Source organism: Sparus aurata, chromosome 16 (assembly GCF_900880675.1).
Source record: "Sparus aurata chromosome 16, fSpaAur1.1, whole genome shotgun sequence".
Taxonomy (NCBI): Eukaryota; Metazoa; Chordata; class Actinopteri; order Spariformes; family Sparidae; genus Sparus; species Sparus aurata.
Window position 1 is genome coordinate 23,674,340 of NC_044202.1, and position 22,995 is coordinate 23,697,334.

At 41.7% G+C, this 22,995-nt stretch overlaps 1 protein-coding gene across 2 annotated transcripts in view; it reads right to left on the reverse strand.

Annotated features, from left to right (window-relative positions):
• LOC115566356 (leucine-rich repeat and fibronectin type-III domain-containing protein 5) overlaps positions 1-22,995 on the reverse strand; it is a 118,493-nt gene that overhangs the window by 51,364 nt on the left and 44,134 nt on the right. For both annotated transcript variants that reach the window (XM_030392198.1, XM_030392199.1), the window contains one exon: positions 7,527-7,635. The gene's annotated coding sequence lies outside the window, so the exon portion shown is untranslated. The remainder of the gene's footprint in view (positions 1-7,526; positions 7,636-22,995) is intronic.

Consider the following 22,995-nt stretch of genomic DNA (forward strand, 5'->3'; position numbering starts at 1 on the left):
CGAGGGTTCACTATGCCTGAGTTCTTCTGGTTAAATACGTACAAATACTGTTTTTTTGTGTCATTTCTAAACAAATACAGAGCATAATTTGTGGAATTAGAGCAACTAAATATCTTTTTTGCAACGCTGAAATCGAAATGGCGTAGAATCTATGGCAAGCTCGTGTGCATCACTGAGGTCAAGCGTTACGAATCACTTGATAAGCTGATGTCTTTAAGCATTTTCAATCCAGTATGATAACTAGATGCAGCGATGAACTCTAAATTCAGCTGTACGTATATTCTAAATTCAAAGTATTGATGGCTTTTACAGTTTTTGCTAATAACTTTTATTGCAAGTCTTCATATTTCTAATCTAATTACCCTCGCCTGCAACACCATTACATAACCACGTCCACCGTCACTGTGTAGTTTCTTGAGAACCTTACCTGAACTTCCAGCAGGACCGGGGTCTTTACATCCACACTTGCTCTTTGTGATTTCAAATGTCGTCACAGGCATAAAAAAAAACACAGAGTGAAAACAAAACCAGCCTCCGTCTGTGTCCCTAACCTCGCTGTCTCTGGCCATTTCTGTCACATCTGTGGCTCCCGGCCTGGCCGTGGGCTTTCGGTATACAATAAACAAGTATGGCTACCCTCACATCCTGTTTCACACACTCCATTTCCTGCTGCCTTACGGTGAGAGGACAGCAGATAGAGAGGGAGCGAGTGGCTGAGAAATTCTGGAGGAAGTCAGAAATGATACGACTGTTTGCAGCGTGATGAGGAAGTGGTAGAGACAGAAACTCACTTCCCATATGAAAGATAACACAATCCTGAGGGGTCCTCTCCGTGAAACACTGTTGCATCCCAACAGACGGAGAGGAAGGAAACAAATGGAAACAAAATGGAAAAAAAAACAAAAAACAAGCAGTATTCTACTTTTATTGCGACACATCAGTGCCAGACTGAATGTTGGCTCAAAACATGACTGCTGGCCGTGGCTTTACAATGAGTGAGATTCAGAACTTTTATTTTCTTGATTTTATTTTCATTGTCTTTTAAATTCAGCTTCTTTTATAATCTTTAAGTGTTTGCTGATTTTTATTCTGTTTCACCATCTCTCATCTTATGATAATGATTCCATGCTCCTGTTAAAGCACTTTGAATCATGTCGTGTCTGTGATGGTGCTGCATAAATAAACCTACCTTGTCCACAGGCTGTCCCAACTATCTCAGGTGGAACCAGGTGGAACAAACTGTAATTTGCACTACTGTCTGTTGAAGACAAATGAACACTAACCTAACCCCCCCCCCCCTTTTCTTTCACTTTCATGATGTTTTATTAATTTAAATTATTTTCCTTTTTTTATTGTTATTATTATTATTATCTTTTTAGGGATTATTAACATTTTAATAGGGGTTTACATTTTTAAATAAAGGGCAGATTAACAAATACAATGTAAATAATGAACCTGTGCCTGTGCAGGGACCCCCAGCTACTGGGGTGTATCACTTTTAGTCCCTAACTAATCTAGTCTGAGGCATTTGTAATTTTTTTTGTGACATCGTTCCGTGCTGTAGAGAACCGTGACCTCTGTGTACCGTCTCACCCCCTCCAGTCAAACGCCATGCTACATAACATCTGTGTTCTTTTGGACCTCTTGCATCAAGTGTCTGTGTCACGCTGCAATCGGTGTGTAAGTGTTTGGCTGCTGCTTCTGACCAAAGAAACACAACAAGAACAAAAAAAAAAAAAAAAAAAATCACCGGAGCACTTTGGAAGTGTTCAGCATGACTAACGACCGCACATAAAAGCAACAGAGGGAAAGAGAGAGAGAGAGAGTTTTTCAGCATGACTAACTAAATACCTTGGGGTGTGTGTCTTATGTATTTGCATTTCCTCTCATGTATGAATTATCCTCATTCCCCTGCTTTCTTCCTCTTTCATCTCCCCTCTCCTCCTTCTCCTCCACCACCACCACACCACCTCTCCTCGCACCTATTATCCCACCGGGGCCAGAGGCGAAGCAGAGGGAAGAGGTTAGCTCGGTGACCCAGGGCCGGCTGGGCCCTCGGCAGGTCTCGACTGCCAAACCCACCCCAGGGATCCAGGCGCTCTTTCAACTCTCTGGGAGGAAGGGAAAAAAAAAAAAAAAAAAAAAAAAGCACACACACATACACACACATACATGGACACAGCCGGGCAAGATTATCACACACGCACACTCAAAGACTGCCAGAGGAGGAGGTAACGGGGAGGTTAACGAAGGAAAGCGAGGGAGGAGAGAAGAGAGGAGGGACGCGCGAAGCAGAAAGGAAAACGAGGATGAAATGGAATATGGGATGAGGATGAGAAAAAGAAAAGAAGAGAAAAAAAAAAAAAAAAGAAAAACGGCAGGTAAAAGGAGACGAAAGAAGAAAAGAAACAGATCGTGCCGAAGCAGCTTCAGGGAGGGAGGAACGACGGCTGACTGGAAATCTTTTTCAAAGAGTCGAGAAAGTAGAGGAAAAAAGAAAAGAAAAAAGGGGGAAAGAAATGTGACTAAATCTGCAGCTCCTGGGTCCAGCTCTGAGGAGGGTGATGGAAAGGTCAAAGCCATCCATCCGCCCTTTCATCCATCGACTTCCACCTCACGTCCTCTCTCCAACCCCCCCTCGCATCTGTCAATCCGCTCTGAACACCTTGTACTTCCAGTCATTCATCCAGCTCTCTCTCCATCTCTTCCCCTTTTTTATCCGTCCTCCTTTCCCTTCCGTCCATCCAGGCCTCCATTCATCAAAGTGAGTCGGGGACAGAGAGGGAGACTTGACTTTGACTTTGATCTGATTTGCTTAGCAGTTGAGGGGCTTCGTTATTACACACACACACACACACACACACACACACACACACACACACACACACACACACACAGAGGTGAACCAGCTCTAAAGAGGACATTAGTTCAAGTTGCTCTCGGGAGCAGGAGGGTTGCGGGTTGGATTCCCCCACCAGCACCGTGTCCTCTGAGTGAACTCGGAGGCGAGGCGGTGCACATCGTGGCACTTTGTTCATTAAAAAAGATAAAACAAACACAAGCAGCTGTTTGATCTGTCATCCCTCCCCTGTCTGCCTCACTCCCTCTCTCCCTCAAGATACAAGAACTTTTAAATAAAAAAATAATCACACTGTATCTCTGATGATTGACAGGTCCTGTACCCGACTAGAAACACACAGACACATAGATATATATATATAGCCTAGCAGGATACATACTGCGCTGTATGTGAGCCTCTCGTCTCCTCTTCAATTTCAAATGTGCCATGCCACTGTTTATTTTTGCCCTAAAATGATAATACATTTTATTTTCATAGACCAGGGCTGCCCATGGAAAGGTTCAATTTGGCCATACAGATAAATGAATTGAAAAAATAAAATAAAATAAAAGGATTCAAAATTAGGATTAGAATAAATGTTGACAATGTATGTTTTCTACAAAACCACAAATATGTTGAAACTTTATGCTTCTTTAGGTTGAATTGTGTTTTTTACAGTGTGACAGCACTGTGCTTATGGTCTTAGGTTTAGGCACAAATACTTGTTTTGATCAGCACAAACAGGGATGGAGATGTCCCAGCTTCCTGTCAATACTATTGGTTTTTGGTCACCACGCGGGTCTTCGTGATGAAGCCACGAACAACTTCACACATGAAGGTCAGGATACTCGATTACTTGACAAATAATGAAGCTAGGGAATGGTTTGCTTCTTTAAACTTACTTAAGCAAATAGTAAGCTGGTATCAACAATGCTGACCAGCTGACACTTTCAGTCGGTCATTTTATTAGTCAATCAACAATTGAGATTTCATCAAGATCAAATGAAGTGTCTTTTAGAGCTTCTCTCTCACACCAGAGGCTAAACATCAGGATCACCACCACTCTCTTTCAACCAGTTCTCATTTTACACAAGTGCCACTATAGATCATCTGGACTTCATCTGACTGCACAATCCACAGACACCATGTGAACGATTACAAAACAAAAGAGCAGGATAACATTTAGAGGGTCATACTGAACACACACACACACACACACACACACAGTGTTGGGAAAGTTCACTTTCTACATGAAGTTCAGTTCACACATTATAAAATGAACTACTTCAGTTCATAGTTCATAATTCAACATTTTGAACTAAGTTCACAGTTCCAAAAGTGAACTAGTTTATAGTTTTTTTTTTTTTTTCAATATGTTCAGTATTAACACTGAAACTATGCGTCAGACTTCATCTTCATATCTAATTTTGAATCCTTATCCAACCAGGGTTGACATTAGCATTGAGGGGACAGCCCTCAGAATACTGGCACTCCCCCCATTGTTGCTTTAACGCTTTGTTGCCGCCCGTTCAGTCCACACTAGAAGCCAGCTGCAGCTTTTACCCCTACAGTATATTCTCAAAAACATGGGGGAAAACTTGCTGCTTGAATGGTCTTTTTAATGAGGAATTATTAAAATAAAATCAGGACAGTAGTCCTTAAAGTGCAAATGTTTTTCCATTTTAATAATTTTACAAAGCTGGAAACAATTCACATCAAATTCAAGTTCAGTTCATACTAAAAAGGATCCTACAGAATGCAATACTAGATATAAAATATACCAGGCAGGTTCTACAAACAAATTACAACTTAAAATAGTAAAACCCTCAAGGAGACCATTCTAAACTGCAGTGTACTGTACTAACACAAACACTATCTGAGGTAGGAAACTAAGGTTGTACCCCAAAGTGCAATATTTAAAGTGCATAACATTTAAACATTATTTACCTTTTCATTAAGTCACTTTTCATTTTTTTGTGAATGTACTTTTTCCTGACTTGTTTGCACAAAGAAAAAGAAAAGTTCAGAACTCGGGTGATAAAAGTGCAATATTCAGCCCATGAATAAGTAAAAAACAATGGCACACCTTTTTGGATGGCTGCAACCCCTTAATTAAGTTTCTGAAAGCTGGGCTTTCCACTTTACTCAAAGGCTGCAGGTCTTCGACAATATACTGGAAAACCAGGTTGTCCAGCTGCAGCTGGGAGATGAAGACAGCGGAGCTGATACTGTACGCTGCTAATGTGATTGGGGTGGCAGAGGATCTGTTTGGACTCCTTGGTGCCTTGTCTTTTGATTTTTTTATTCACTTGCACATACCTTGAAAGGCTCGCCGGGTGCTTTAGTTCAATGTGCCGTTACAGGTTTGCTGTTGTTGCTTCTTGAAACCCGGCGGGTTTGCTCCTGGAAGGCTCTATGGAAATCTGCCACTCTCTTGAACGAAGTTAAACTGTGAGAGAGTAGCACTCGCTAACGCCAGAATGAACGCGTTCACAATTGTGTTCATCAGGCAGAAATACAGTACGTTCAGTTCACGTTCGCCTAAATTTGAACAAGTTCACTGAACGCGTTCAGGCACAACACTGCACACACACACACACACACACACACACACACATTCATATGAGCTGGAAAAACATGCTGTGAGACTCTTTCACCTCTAGCTGTGATTTTATCTTAGCGTAAACAGCCTTTTTTATCCATGTGTGTGCGATTTGTCAGGGTCAGAGTAAATTCTACATGCGCCCCGAGTGTTGCAAATGTATAGTTCACAGATCAGACACACACACACACAAACGCACACCCACACACACACACACACACACACAAACACACGTCATGCGTATCTCATCCTCTATATCCACTTCGATTAATTCCAGTTTGTTCTGGAATACTATGTGTCAAGGCTGAAAAGATACAAAGATTACCGATTTAGCTATAAATAACATGCTCCAGATAGACAGACAGACAGATAGACAGATAGACAGATATATAGATATATAGATAGATAGATAGATAGATAGATAGATAGATAGATTTGCCCTCTCCCCACTTCCTCCTTCTCTCCTGCCCCCTGCTGCTGCTTCTTTCTAGCTGGGTTCAGCAGTCAGCCACATCCCAAAGGGACGTGTCCAGGTTAGAAGTGTTCATCTAACAGCCAGCTGAGGAAAAGCAAGGGCAGGCTGTGGAAACGGAGAGGGAATCAGCAGCAGAGTCTCAGGGGCTGAAGGGGTTAGAGGTGGATATCTGACAGAAAAAGCCTGTATGAAGACGACAAGCTGCCACATCCCCGCCTGAAAACATTAAGAGGCGTCGAGATAAGGAACGGTGAGAATCAGACACGTGTAGAATGAGACACACGTGAAGATGTATTAATTCAAAGAAAGAGCGATCGTGCCACTGGTTAAGCCCCCAAGCTTTGTACAACTGTAATGCAATGGCCACACTGATTTAAAGTGCAAACAAGATAGCCTGGTTTCCATTACAGGGCAAAACAGGTCTTGTCCGATTTCCATGGCGAACTCACAGAGAACTAAATAACTATTCAGGTTTCCACAACAGACAAAGTCAGATGTAGCCAAAACGCTAACATAGCTTCCACTAGATCTCCATTTCCACTAGAAGGCCAGGCTGAGGTACAGAGGTAGTCTGGCATCGAGGTGACAAATCCACATCCTGCTGCTCTGACCCACATTAACCACTGTGGCTCTCTGAGCAGCACCAGCCCGGCTTCTGCTACTGCAGAACAGATGCTAGCCTGCCCTCCATCACAGCAGCGCTCTGTTAGGAAGAGGTTAGCCTGAACAGGAACACACTTCTAATACATCCATCCACTGAAGAATTATTAAAGGAATACACCAACATTTATGGCAACAAGCTAATTCTGTTTTGTTGCTCAGTTAAATTAAATGTTTCATGTCTATAGGCTAAATATGAAAGTAGAGCCATCAGGCAATTAGCTTAACATAGCATGCTAGGCACCTAAAGCTGGCTAATTCACATATAATATTGTTATGTCTCGCTTGTTTTATGCATACAAATACCAGGTAGTAAAGTTGACTGATGTCGAGTGTTGCGGACACAAGCTTCCCATCAGACAGCTGTTCTGACAGGGTTTGGGGTTCTAGTTTCAGGGTTTCCTGTTTTGTTTTGTAGGTTTTATCCTCATATGTCTTGTTCTGATGTACTCTTCCTCTCTTTGTCTTTTCAAAAAACTTTTTTTTCCTGTTCACCTGTTTCATTAATTAATAAGGTTTTGTTTATCCATTCCATTTGGGTTCCTTCACTTGTCAGACTGTCTGACAGTCAGTTTTTTACGAGTGTACTGCTCCCACGTTCCTGCTCACTTTTTTCGATTTTCTCGGCTGCTTTTCTTTGTTTTTCTTGGATTACCCCTGTCTGGGTTTTCTTTGTGCGACTTGTTTTCACCTGGATTTACCAGCCGCCTTTAGTTATTTGTGTTTGTGTTGCTCTGCATGCTTCTGTTGCTGTTCTGGGCTGGTGCTGCGGGGGTCTATGTTGTTACCTTTGAACAAAGCCGTGCTAACTGTTTTCACACTGCTTCTAGTCTTAATGTCTTAATCTTAAAAAACAAAAAAAGCAAATAAGTGTATTTCTCTGTTTGAGCAAATTCATTGAAATTGACAAAAAAGAAACCAAAAAAAAAACCAAAAAAAAAGTCCCTTACCTTTAGGGATGTAAAAGTGAATAAGACTGCTTCAGGAATCACATGTTACCACGGCTATAACATCATGGATGAGGGTAGAGGTCCAAAATCTTCTTTCTGTTTTCACTCACTGTGGACAGAGGACAAACAAGAATGAATGAATTAGTTGCTATTTGACAAAAAAAAAAAAAAAAATCAACAAAGAGCAATCATGTTGACGACACACATGAACAGTGTATTTATAGGGACTACGTGGCAGCACATTAAGGTGTACAGTGTTCTGCGGCATCGACTGTGTCTGAAATCTGCTTAATTATCAATAAACTGCTTGATTGGCTCTTAACTGAGAACAGAGGCGCTGCGACTGTGAACCATTGAGCCAAGTGCAAGTGTGCGAAGTTGAGTGCACATGTCCTATAGACCGACCCCCTCCCACACAGGAAATCTGCCCTCACATGTTGTTGCTACTGGATATCAATGACTTGAACAACCCTGGCCATTGATCCAAAGATATCCGCCTTTCTTCCTTCCTTCCTTCATCCTTCTCCACTTTTTTCTTCCCCTCTGTTTCTATTTATCCTCCCCAGCCTTTTCCTCTCTTTATCCCATTTTCCCATTTGGATTTTTCTCCGATCCTATCCATGCTTCACATCTTCCCTCTATCCCTTCCCTGCCTCTCGCTTTTTTCAGCTATCCTCCTTCAAAGGATGGAGGACGCCGCTGAAACAAAGGCTGCTTCTGTAGCAGCTGAGCCAGCAGGGCGGAGGGAGGGAGGGATGAAGGGAGGAGGAAAAGAACGAGGGCAAAGAGTAAGGTGGAGGAGAGGGTGAAGGAGAAAATTAAGAGGGGGCACGGAGATGGACACGGTGGGAGAGGGAGGAGGAGAAAAAGAAGCAGGAGGGGGCGAAGGGAGGAAGAGAGCGAGTGAACGGGGGGACGGATTTGAAAGCGAAAAAGAGGAAGACGGAAGGAGATAAAGATAGATGCACAGAAGAGTTAGAGACTGCTCTCACATCAATAGTGTGGCGGTGCCTGGTATCAGCAGGATCTCACATGCACACATGCAAACACACACACACACACACACACACACACACACACACACAAACACATACACACACAAAGAGTTATCACAGTCAGCCGTTAATGAAATCTGCCTAGAGCAGCACAAACACATGCACTCGTTTCGTCACATGCAGAATATCCACCTTTCTAGATCTGTGCACAGGATCACTATCACAGCTGACTGTCTGAACACTGTCTATTTGTTCATGACTGTAATCTCAACTCACGCTAATGTACATCTGTAGAAAGTTATCAAAAAAAGCATCAGACTTATTGGACAACATTCGACTTTAGATGGATGGAAACTGTGGTTAGATAGATTACATGAACGTAATGATGGATTGGCTTTGTTATTCATTAATTCCGACATGACCTTGGGAAAGCCCGGACTAAAATGACACGGTGGTAGAATAGAGCCTCTTTGTCAGCAAATCTGCCGGAGCAGCAAACGTGATTGACTGGTGTTAATATGCAGTGCCACGCCCTGAGCAGCACGCCAGAGCTTTACATCCACGCAGTTACTCTACTTTGTTTTTTTCTTTGCAGCCAAATAGGACAAATTGCTGAATGATTAATTCGATGAATTAATCATCGTCTGTTTCCTTCTCCAAATATTTGTTTATTAATGAACGCCTTCAAAATTTTAAATGATGTTCCACCCTGCGTACGACCCCGAAAAGTGAAACTACAAAGTGGAAAGTGTTCCGCAAATTTGCCCGCGCAGCAGAAACTAGTCCAAGGCTATTGTGTAACTCCGCACTGTACTTTGTTGTGGCAGCTATTTACAGACACAAACAGACAAATAAAAGTCATCTGAAGTCATCTATCTCACCTGTCTGCACTCGAAATAGATTTTTGTGCAGGTTCTGCCTCCATTAAAAAAAAATAAAATGAATAAATATTAGTCAAAAGTCTTCTGTCAGTCACCATCAACACACCCAGAAAAGCACAAAGGATTAAAGTTGCACTGGACAACAGCGTTGCATAAACTGTGGGTCCGTGGTTAGTTTCTAGTAGTTTCCCAATGGGGAAACTCAACTGGTGGAGTCTAATGAGCCCGTGTCCCCAGGGTGACTCTACATGGAGTCAGTTATGTTATGGACTTCACATGATCGCATGGATCCGTTACTGAGCCTCGGCACCTGGGGTGAGATCCCATGGTGAATTTATTCAACATGTGTTCCTTTCCCGATGAAAGCTTTGATGAATCGCCACATTAAAAAAAAAAAAATGAATGGCAATCCTGACCGCACAGGAGAGTCATTATTCATTATTATTCAACATCTTATGTAAGTTCAAACTGGGAATGGCTCTAACTAGGCAGCACAGCCGCAGGAAGTCTGCTGGATTGTGGTTTGTTTATTCTTTATTGTAGAATTCACAGCATGGACAGTGCAGAGAGATCCCACAGACATCATACGTCCATGTTTCGCACTGTCAAACATGTATTATGTCGTACCAATTAGCACAACATCAGGAGATTCACAGGGTTGTAAATGTTTGATGGTGTGACACGAGGTGCGCGTTGGCACCATATGTTGGTATGGTAAATAAACCTTTGAGCTTGAGTTGCCTTTAGAATAAGACACCATACATATTCTACAGTACATTCAGAGGAGCAATAGAGAGTGTGGGTACAACCTGACTGAAATGGCCTTTGTTGCAAGTTTTTGGTTTGAACACACTGCTCAAACGATGTATATTATTTACCGTTCGTCCATACGAACAATAATGTTTTGTGAGTGACATAAAGGGGCCAGTTACAAGTACAGCAGGGAGGACTAGTGCAAGCAGACATACTGCATACTGCAAAACCTCAAGTAGAGAATCAGGATCCCCTCAAACATGCACACAGCCTATGGCAAAATTAGGCTCTATGTCTTAACACTGCAATATACAGGGATTTTGAAACTGACATACCAGTCCATATAACATAGCCAGGCCTACCAACCCACTCCAAATGTCATATGGGCTGGCATGCTTATATAAGTCTCTATCAGTTCTCTACTGCTCACAGCTGCAGCATGCACATCAGGACTCATCCTGCCGGTGCCACGATACCAAAATGCTTTTATACCTGCAGCTATTGTTCTCCTAAACAAAGCTAGCACGAGATGATGCACTGCACCCATGCGAGGCACAATTCGCTTTAGGTAACGGGGTAAACATGTGTGTGTGTGTGTGTGTGTGTGTGTGTGTGTGTGTGTGTGTGTTTGCAGAAGCACTTTGTCATGACCAGCTTTGAGTCCTTACACTTTACACTGATAATACTTTGGTGCTATAGAATTATGATAGTACTATGAGAAGTTTACCCTTGGAACATTGAACATGCATCCACGTGCATAATCTTGCATACATCTCTGGAGCTTGTTGGGAGTGTATAGCTGCTCAGAACGGCCAAACAAAGCAAACACCATGTTCCTGTGAGTGAAGTCACTCTTCTGAATTATTGAAATCGGTTAGTGAGCGGGAGGAGAACAGTGTCTCTATATGTGTGCATGTTTGTCTGCCTGTGTGCAGCGCTGCACTGCACATAAAGCTTAAGCTTTCTGTTCTGTCCAGGACTGTATAGAATTTTTCGGCTGTGCCACCTGAGCCTATAAATAGAAAACAGGGGCAATGTCAAGTAGTTTTTGTGCAAATCTAAAATATTACAAAGGGTGGAATTAGGTGCACTTCAGAAAGATGGGCAGTTCTAATACAGAGCTCCATCTGAAAGCATCCATCAGAAGACTAAGAAGGAACCTGTAAAGAACTGGTTAATAGGATTGGGACGAAAAGTAATGTCAGCAACGGCTGATAATCATCGACCTCAAGCATCAGAACACTGTGATCCAAAATCTCACCCACCTAATGTGGGTAGATTTTTGGTGTCAATAGTACAATCTGGTTTCTGAAAATAGTAGATACTGGAAATGACTCCAATTCCATCAATGCATGGGCAGCCCTCAACACTACCAAGGCACCTGCGGAATTATAGCACCTTCATAGGAGAAGTTAACTAACCCACTATGACTTAATTACCTGCATTAAGGAGGTAGCTATTTACACTATTTACAATGAAATTAACCAGCAGTGCGGCTCATTGTGCAATCACTACCTGTGGAGGGCACATAGCCGAAAGAACTATTTTATAAATGTAATTTTGTCATGCAAAACCTTTAAATTCCAGAAAAAAAAAGAAAAAAAGCCCAAAAGCCATCATGGTCCACAGCTAAAGTGTGTATAACATGGAGGAGAATAAGAATAAAATAAAAATAACAAATAAATAAATGGAGAGACCATAAATCACATTCAACAAACAATGGTCTTATTGGTGTTATGTAAATGATCCAAGTTTCCCATCGTTTTAAAACCCTTTAAAGCCTTTAAAACTCATCTTTTCACTGAACTTTCAAGCAGCTGCTTTTTCTCTTACGTCACGCCTCGGCCCTGCTGTCAGCATCCTTCTGGCAGGCATCCTTCAATCCTTGTGAAAAGTCGTATTTCAAATAATTTTTGAAGGACATTTTCTCATTCTCAACCCCTGAACTTCTGCAAAAACAAACCAAAAAGCTCTCTTGGCCCACATCCCATGTGGGGAAATCCTGTCAACGTCTCATTTTGAAGACAGTTACAGAAGAGTATTGGGTGCAGCTCCCCCAGTAATATAGTCCTATTGTCAGTATCCTGGCAGGTTGGTCTCTGTTTTTTTTTTTTTTCCTCCAAATGCCTTGTTAGATAAATGATCTGTATTATTATATTCAAATTAAGTTTTTCTCACACTCAGATTATGTTTTCCTGCCAAAGCAAGCCCAAAAGCCATGATGGCCCACTGTCCATACCGTTGTTTCTCAGTGTGAACTGTGTGTTTGAGCTTTGCCTCTGGTGTTTGTGCAGTCTCTGCTCCTCCCAGGTCTCCATGGTGGAAATCTTCTTGTGAAAACCCAACGCACTCACAGTTCAAGGAGGCATAATCAACATAAAGGCAGATGGATTTTAACCAAACGTGCATCTCTGCCTGGTCCATTACTGACGCAATGTCCCATTAATAGTTCTCTTCACACTGTCAAAAACTTCTGTTGACCTGCACAGACTTCTTTGTATCTTATTAGCACCACATCAACTGATTTTTTTTTTACCCATGCCCGCTAAAAGCCCATCCCTTATTCCCCATGATGTGCGTGAGCAGACAATTCAGATCCCTCCAGTGTAAACTCAACAGTTTTAAAAACTCATCCGTGCCCACCTCAATTAGGGAATCTTAAATAATGCAGCTTGAGGCTGCAGGGATAGTGCATTAGCTGATGGTGTTCTTTTCACTGGCGGCGTGCTATGTCGTATGATGTGAAGTCGGTGGAATATTTGTGTAATTTGCGCTTGTGTTACCGCACGTGCTGCTTTGTTATAGCCACCAAGGAGGTCACTGTGTGTTTCCACCTGAGGCTGTTCGTGTGTTGGTTTGTCGATAAAGGGTTCAAATGTGTTTTCACACAGGGTCTTCTTTTTTCATCCACTCTACAATTACAAATAGGGATAGAATCCTGCAACTGCAAGGTACCAAAGGTGATTGGGTATAATTTAATTGAAGGGATTTTTGGTCGTGGCATTTATGGTGTTTCATTGTTTCATTACTGAACATGTCAATCAATTCACTTGACATCAGCCGACCCTACCAACTACTTTTGGGCATATAGTGTACTGGCTGTGTATCAGTAATAGTCAAATTTGTAAAAAAATCTTTAAAAAATGATGAGCCTGCGAGAAGCTTCGGAGCAGCTGCACTGTCTGTTTGTTTTCCCTTCAGCCGAGCAAAGGCAAGAATAAATAGTGCGGCAGAGTAAATACCAAGGGTAACCAGTGTTCCTAGATGAGACAAATATAAAGGCGGCAGGCAGAACTTCTGATCTGTGCTGCTGTGAAATTTATCGCGCCAATGGAACAGATGCATAAACAAGATGCTGCACTTTAAGGCGTATGAACAAAACAAAAAAAAAGAAATGTTCTTTGAATACAAGCCATTCCCTTTTGATATTTGTTTGGGTCCAGTTAAAAGGAAAAAAAAAAAAAAAAAAAGAGACACAGGACGAACATTGTAATGCGTGTTTTCATTGGAAATATTATGTTTGTTGAGCAGAGTTTCGGAACAGTTACCAATTGCTACTGCAAGCTAACAAATCAAACACTAATTAAGACATCTAGGAAATCTCAAATAGGAACAGAAACAGTTGTGTGTGTGTGTTTGTTTGTTTGTTTCCTATCTCTGTGTGAATGGTGTTGGCCCTGGCAGTGTTTGTGTACGGCTCTTTCCAGGTCTCTGTGGCGGTGTGGCTCAGATCCTGCTCAGTGGGCGACACTTGAAGCTGCTCAGTTTTTCCTCCTGGATCGATCCTTATCACTTATCAATGGTTAACAATCTACATTTTGTGACAGTAATCGTACATTTTTTGATTTTCTGCTGGGAATCCACATATTATCTATTGCACGTCTGTCTGTTCTGGCAGAGGGCTCCCTTCACTGTTATTCATCCTGTATTTCCCGTCTTGATCCTAAATCGAATCAAAGGTCTAGGAAAGAAGTTGCTGTATGCAGTGCAGATTGTAAAGCCCCTTGAGGCAAAGTGTGACTGTGATCCCAAAACCCCCAAGTGCACATCGAAGATATCCTTGGGCAAGATACCGAACCCCAAATTGCTCCATCAGTGTGTGAATGAATGGCTGAGCATACAATGATTGTGGGGCCTGTCCTACATGAACATGCAGAAAACACACTCACAGTCACAATCATCACAGTGTCATGCGTGAGGTTCAGGAGTGCTGGTTAATCAAAAACCTTTTGGTTTTGTCAGATGGGTGACTGCATGATTTGTTTTGTAGAAGGGCATGTTTATTCATATATGGCACATTTCCAACACAAAGGCAAAAACAAAGTGCCTTACATCAAAGAAAGATTCTATATCAAGTTATTTTTTATGGAAACTTTTCAAACGCCCACTGCATGAATGGTTAGGATAATGACCACACTGTTTTTCCTGCGTATAAAAGATTTCCATCCCACTAATCTTAACAACGTTTGAAGCTTACAGGGCAGATTCGGGATCATTTGAATGAAGTGTTTTTTGTCGTCTTAAGGCATTTTGCAGTTTCACTACTTTCTGCCTGGAAACCATCATTTTACTATCACCATAAATATGCTAATTGTATTGTTTACATTTATTCATCTTCCTGACTAGATTTTTTGTTTTATCTCTCTCCGATTCACACCTGCATCCTCTGACACTGCTGACAACAGAGATCATACTGACTCAGCTTATCTTACAAATGCACCATTTTATCTATGCAGATCAAAGGCGGAAAACAAAAATGCAGATGGATAAGTGTATGCAGTGAGATGAGTGGGTCTAATTAGTGCTGCGGTATGTTAGAGTCCAGCCCACTCAGTAATAATGTAGCACAGTATGGCTGCTCCCACAACATTTATTCACATTAGCTCATCCAGTCACTCTGACACACCACAGAGCTGGTGGTGTACTACACAGTTGAGTTACACAACTCAACTGTGTGTGAGCGTGTGTTACTTGAATAAGTTTATGTCATTTGTATTGTTTGCTATTGTGAAGCTACGACTTTTTGCCAGCTGTGCGACTGGATTCAGTGCAAATAGACCACAGGCCCATTGAACAAACATGCACAGCAGAAATTCAGTGTAGACAACAGCAAACTGGCAAAGTGCTGATTTACATATTGTCAGACTTCAAGTGTGTACTGTTGGTTTAGGAGACAGATACCAGCAGTTTTTTTTTTTCTGACTTGGAAACAGCTGAAATTATCTTGTGTATCACAGTATTGTGTCATATGATTACTCACATTCCTAAAAGAAACCGCAACAAAAGGGGGGCTCATTATTTTCCTGAAAATGTTAATGACGCCACACCGCACTGCAGTCGACACATTCACCCACTGGGGTCACCATGGAACTGCCATTACATCAATGCATTTTTTCAACACAAACCAACAGTGCATTGAAGGAAAAGAGCATTTATTCACATTAACTCATCCAGTCACTCTGACACACCACAGAGCTGGTGGTGTACTACACAGTTGAGTTACACAACTCAACTGTGTGTGAGCATGTGTTACTTGAATAAGTTTATGTCATTTGTATTGTTTGCTATTGTGAAGCTACGACTTTTTGCCAGCTGTGTGACTGGATTCAGTGCAAATAGACCACAGGCCCATTGAACAAACATGCATAGCAGAAATTCAGTGTAGACAACAGCAAACTGGCAAAGTGCTGATTTACATATTGTCAGACTTCAAGTGTGTACTGTTGGTTTAGGAGACAGGTACCAGCAGTTTTTTTGTTTTTTTTTTCTGACTTGGAAACAGATGAAATTATCTTGTGTGTCACAGTATTGTGTCATATGATTACTCACATTCCTAAAAGAAACCGCAACAAAAGGGGGGCTCATTATTTTCCTGAAAATGTTAATGACGCCACACCGCACTGCAGTCGACACATTCACCCACTGGGGTCACCATGCAACCGCCATTACATCAATGCATTTTTTCAACACAAACCAACAGTGCATTGAAGGAACAGAGCTTTACCAACTACCACTGCTGTGACTAACACTGTGTGTGTGTGTGTGTGTGTGTGTGTGTGTGTGTGTGTTTGTGTTACTACAGTTACTACGGGAATAGTGAAATTGAGAATGGAAAGGCTTTGCTCTAACACACTGAAACTCTAAGTATACATTAAAGAGTAATGTTAACCAGACACTTATTGACACTTCTTTCCTGCATTTCGGTGACATTTTATGCATGTAAATAACCACTGAATCCAAACAGAATTTTTTATATTCAATACAATGTGTATTCACTTTTTATTTATTCCTTCAAAATTAGGTGCTCTCAAGTATAATGCTCTATCAAATCTCTCTAGTGTCAGTTTGGCATGTCAATAATACATATGCAACCTCCGGCTGAACTTCCATAATAAAGCTTGCTGACAAACATTCCACATAGTGTGATTTTTGGAGTGTCATAAATGTCTGGGAATGGCCGTGGTTTGGTTGGGGTTGTCATAAAAACGACTTGGTAAGCTGAAGATAAGATTGTGCTTCAGGTTAAAACAACCACTCATAACTCGTACGTAACTTACATTACATCATTACATAAGGGGACCTTACTTAATTAACTTAAAAACAAATTAACTGACACACTTGGTCACACACCACACTCAAACACAAGTCTCATTGGGGAAGTCTTGTGTTTGACCTAGCAAACCTTGACTTGGTCTTTTGTCACCATCAGTACTACTGCACAAGAGGGGCACTTTAAGGAATGACGCCGGGGACCATGCCATGGTGAACCCGTCCCTAGATCCACCCATGTGGCTGAGCTCGGCTAGTTCTTCAGGAAGGCCATATTTGTTCATTTTTACCATGACTCGGTGTAGCCACTGCCTTAAAAACCAAATTGTTCTGTCTCTAAAGTGCACTAAATGTAAAGGCTCAAGAGTCGATGGATTACCAAGCTGCAGTGCAGTAACTGCAGTCTGAGTGGCAATATGTAGCCTTAATTCAGTTACTACACAGCACAAGTGCAGTTTGTCTGGGTTAGTTTGCTTAATTGAGTTACGGCATACATGATGTTTTCACATAAATGAACATTTCTATTGAATAATAACACAATAATACATAGTAGAACAGCTGTCAAAGGCCGATTTAGTTTTGACCAAAAATGTATGCTGGTGACTGCCTCTAGGCTTTGTATAGCAGGTTGCATATATGTGATCATGTATACTGAGCAGAGGTTTGATCCGGTCCATGACAAATAATCTCTCCCCCAGTGCCCCCTTAAGCTCCTAATCCTACATTATATTGGAGATGAGAAACACAGCGGTAAGCCAGGTTATCTGCTAACTGGATATTCAAAGCCCCCGTGGCCACACCTGCTCAGCTCTCTTTAAGTAGGTATTCTACATCACTAACTGACGGACCCTGCACTCTTATAAAAGACAGTCTTCCCACAAGTCTTCCCTGTGTTACAAAACATGTCACCTCACACAGATGTCTTCATAAAAGTACACAGAGGCTGAAGCTGCAGGAGAGAGAAAGTGAGTCCTGAACTCTTTAAAACTTGAGCATCACTCCTACAGAGATGTCCATTCAGCAACAACACACACTCCGAAGTTGAAGTCAGTGCAAGCGGGCTTTTCTTTAAAATCCCTTTGCTGGCGACTTAGCACCACTTAAGCTCTTTTCACACCAACAGAGGCACCAAAAAGACACATTGCAAAAGGCCACCTTGCTGGTTTTTGGAGCCAGGTTTCATAGTGTCCTTTTGAAAAGCCACTGCACACAACAAAACGCTGCTACACCTCTTGGGTGTAAGCCAGGAATATGAAATTTGAAGAGCAGCTTTTAAAGTCGAAACCCTCTGAAACGTACGTGGATGTTTTTAACTGTGCTTGAACTGACTGCGTTCATGCAGCTTGTTTTTTTTTTCTTCTTGTTTCCATTAAGTGTGCCTTATGTAGTAGATGACAATGTTTATGAGCCATTTTGTGCATTTCCAAGATGACTTGCTTCTTCTTTCACCAGTACAACACTCCTCATATTCCCAGACACATATACATAAAGTATAGCGTTTCTCTTTGGACTTAGAAGCACCTTCTTGCTGAAACACGATTTATTAAAGTGCTGGACTGTCTGTATTTTGCACCAAAGCAATTAAGACACCCAGCACAGACCGGCTCATCACTTTGAATGGGTTCAGTATCCCCTCAATAATACTTTGCTGTGCACAAGAAGGTCTGGGTTGTACCGGCTCCTTCCTCATTATAAACCGGGTCAAGGATTGTGATTACTGCGGATCAGAGCAGAGTTCAGCCTTTTAATATTTGGTGGCAGCATGTTATAATCATAATCCATAGCTGTTGCTAAGTAACTGGTAAATCACTATTAGACAGCTATCCAGATCATCTGCATCATCTTCCAGGTCATTGTTACATGTATACTGCATACTGAACATTTTACTACAATGGAAAGGTTCAGTGGTGTGCAGCTCATTCACGTTCAATGTCAAAGATTTACATGATTTCCCTGGACTTACTGCAGATGAATGTTGTGTTTATTCATTTATTAGCTACTGGCTAATTGGTTTTAAAAAGAAAAAAAAAAGATAAATCGTGTTATGTTGGAGGTCAACATCACCTGTGGGAGCCATTATATGCATATAATACAAATGTAGGTGTGTTGTTTGGTATGCTACATGTGCTGTGTTAATCTTCTGGCTGACAGAGATGCACATTCCATGTAAAGATTCACAGATTGACCACAGTAATGTGTGAGAAGGTGGCGGATTACTGATCAATACTGGTGACTCAGCAATTTCTGGGCCAAGTGCTGAGACGTCTGGTTTAGAAAACTCATTCGCGGATACATATTCACTGTTTGGAACAATAACCTCCCACTCAGCAGAATTACAAGAGGCTCCATATCCCCGGGCCTCTGTCTTATTAGCTACCTCGCGTCCAGCCTAGTTCACACAAGACATACATATCGGTGCAGACTGTAAGAACAATTAGTTCATTTATTTGAACATTTTAATGAATATGATAATAATAAGAATAATAATTATACGAAGAAGAAAACGAAGAAGAAGAAGTATTGTTTCAGCCATGTTTTTTAATAGCACTTCTCGTTTATCTAAAACAGCAGTGGTCCCAAGATGGCTGCTGAGTGTCAAAACCTGCGCAATGTGACCCCCCTCCTCCGTGACCTCCACTGTCTTCCTGTTGTGGCTCGCATCCGATTCAAGATAATGGTGCTGGCCATCAAGGCGTCAGCGGAACTGCACCCGTCTACCTCCAAACACTGGTCTGACCACACGCCCCAGCGAGAGCACTTTGCTCATCTACATCAGCTGGCCGACTGGCACCGCCATCACTGAGAGCAAACAAAGCCTGCTCAGCGAAGTCGCGACTCTTCTCTGTTTTGGCACCCAAGCGGTGGAACGAACTCCCGACCGATGTCAGGTCAGCAGAAACACTCTCCATCTTCCTCAAAAGACTCAAGACTCATCTGTTCAGACTTCACCTCGACGCTGCATAGCATTACTCCCTCCTAACACCCCCCCACACAAAAAAAGAAATGTATGCACTTGTATGGTCATATCGGTAGCACTTATGCACTTGAAGTATCTTGGATAAATAGCAGTTACGATCCTCAGATGAGGGCTTGACAATTGTTTCTGTATGTCTTTGTACTCCATCGATGGTGATATGTTGTAGTTTCTCTCTTGTGACAAATGTACTTATTGTAAGTCGCTTTGGACAAAAGTGTCTGCTGAATGACCTAAATGTAAATGTAAAAGCACTCTGACTGGCCCCGGGGTGACACTGCTGATGTCTACTGCCTTTTATTCACTTTTGGAAAAAGGGACAGTCCTTTAGTTACCAGCTGTGACAGACTTATTCTGGAGTTTCTACTAACTGCATGAGTCTATTAATCAGTCAAACACTTAACCTCACGAAATACATATTTCACCTTCCAGTCTTTAAGTGTGAAGCAGGGTAGATTCATCGTAGAGTCACAGGCATCTGCATTAGGAAATGATTTACTCAGTGTTTCAAAGAATTAAACTGTGAAACTCACTTCTTCCACCAGGTAGTCTGGGAACTCACCGGTAACTCAGGCCCTGAAGAGGTTATCCTGACAGGAACATCCCCTTCTTTGAAACACTACGCCAGGCAGCCAATCTGACAGCTGTTTAGTATTTTCCGCCGGTTCACTCGCTAAGTCAACACAGGCTTAATCCCCTGCGGTGAAATAACGTTTTATTTATTTATTTCATTTAAACTTATTTATTTCATTTTGGGATTTATGCCATTTGGATTTCATGAAACAGGTGGTCCAGGCATGCGTAAATGTAATCCACTCAGAATAATACTGTTATTTGTTCCAGACTGTTAAGTCCATTGAGCTGCATTTGGGTGATATGTCGGGCTGAATACATTTTCACAAGCCGGGCCAAGCAGATGGTTTTATGCACAACGTAAGGCAGAGACAAGAAGAAGACGGAGCTGACTGACAGCGTTAAGCACATATGTATGTACAACATTTTTTAAGGCAGTCTACAGATGTTTGCATGCAGATAGGGAGAGATTATGTTATATAATAAGAGGCACATTTTCTGGTTAAGGAAAAAAGAAAGAGAGAAGGGAGGCTTTTACTGTTCAGCACCAAATGATTCTGGACACAGTCATTCAGGTCATGACAGGAGATTGGTTTCCACACACTATGTTTTTAGAAATATGGATTAACTGCACTCACACCATACCATAGTATTGTCGAAAATATCGTTACACATCCATTCTGGATATTGGAAACAGTTCCCGCAGTATTCACCGGTCTCTGCTGCATTTTCGACAGCCACACTGCTGCAGTGCCCACATACGCCCGCTTCCTCGCACTGTGACTGTAAATGGAATGGTAAATGGACTGTCAGAGGTAAATAACGTAGATGCTGTTGTCTTAAACCCACAGCACACAGTTCATAAGCATTGTTTTATAATATATATATATATATATATATATATATATATATATATATATATATATATATATATACATGCTATATTTGGTTATTTAGTGAAACATATTCTCTGGGCAAACAACTTTGGGTCAGGAATAAGCTCTCCAATTGGCTCAAGTATCAAAACACCCTCATTGTATCTGTGACAACAATGATCTGACCATCCTGAACACGACTGTTATTTACTCATTACGAGATAATATAATATTGCTGGTTTGCAGCAACTCAGACACAGCTGGATTTGAATTTGAAATAATTTTTGCAAACATTGAAAAAACCTTAAAATAGTTGGAGAAGAAAGAGGGAGACGGTCCGCCACAGAGCCTTTGATCTGCAGCCCCGTGAAACTGGCCAGACTACACACACTTACACGCACGGATGCACAGTGTGTGTCGGTGTGTGTGTGTGTGTGTGTGTGTACGCACATAATCATGTATCTCTCTACAAAATGTCAGTGGACTTCAAAGGACATCAGACAAGTACACAGCTACACAGTGCATATCCCATTATTCTGAGAAACAGGCCAGAATATTTTCTGCAGCAGTGTGTTTTGGTGTGTGTGTGTGTGTGTGTGTGTGTGTGTGTGTGTGTGTTTGTCTGTATTCCAGCCAAGTTTGCATCTTTGACCAAAAAGCAACATTTTCAAGGGTGGTGTGGGAACACTGGGAGAGAGAGATACAAAACAAAGATGGAGGTATTGGCAACCGCACACACACAAACACACACAGTTATAGATACCGGCGTCGATGTACACATTTCATAGATGTTGGGACTGAACACAAGACTTGACAAGAAAAGACGGAACAAAACGTGTAAGACATTTTTTTTTTTTCTTATCGACAACCACAAAAGCAGCACATACAGAGACAGTGGACTGTGATGAGTCCTGATGCTGAGCAGACGCAGACGAGCCTGTGAGCTCCTGCACCAAACAGAAATGCACAGAAATATGAAGAAGTGGAAGAAAAAGCTCCAATCAGACGAGGCTGTGTGCTGTGTTCGGGGAAATGAAGGACTGTTAACTCTCCAAAGAGATTGGAAGAGAGGGAACTTCATCAGAGCGAGGTATTCAGCCACTTACAGGTAATTGTGAGCACCAACAGGGAAATCACACTGAAGGGTGTCCATATCAGGAGAACAGCAGTGTGGCCAATCGAGGCTGGATGAACGACTGGAGCCGGGGTCAAAGAACTGACTTTGAACTGAATTAAAGTGTCTTTATTGACTTTCCATTCCATCCCTTATAATTTGACAAATGACTGGTTTCATGCTGAGACAAAAAACAGCGTCTCATTTTGCATCATACTGTGAACCTGGTGCCTCAGTAAGGTTAATTGGCACCAGGGGAAAGCAGGATAAACAAATAGAGGACTACATAAGCGAGGCTGCTGTGGAGTGAGTTAACCTGTGAGAGAAGGACAGCGAGTAGCAGCAAATGGAGCATTTTCCATGCCTGTAGTGAGTCAGCCTCTAATATTAATGTAATTGTGTGTGTGGATCAAAAGTACTATAAGGTCGATTGCATTTCTGTGTCAGTTATTATGAGTTATAAAATACCAGTTGGACTTACATTTGTTGAAATCCTCTGTGTATAGATTTTTTTTTTAAACATTAATCTATAAGATGTGACTGTACTCCCTGGTGGTTGTCCATTCTTATGGCCTATAATTTGAATTGGCTCTCACTCACAGCACAAGTCAATCCAGTTGCCAGAATAAATGTGGCTACGCACGCTTCTGCCAACCACATCTTTACTAATCCTTTGGCTCAATTTTGAATTTAATGTTGTGACAACGATGTGCGCTTGGTTAGGCATAAAAACCACCTGGTTAAGGTTGGGAAAA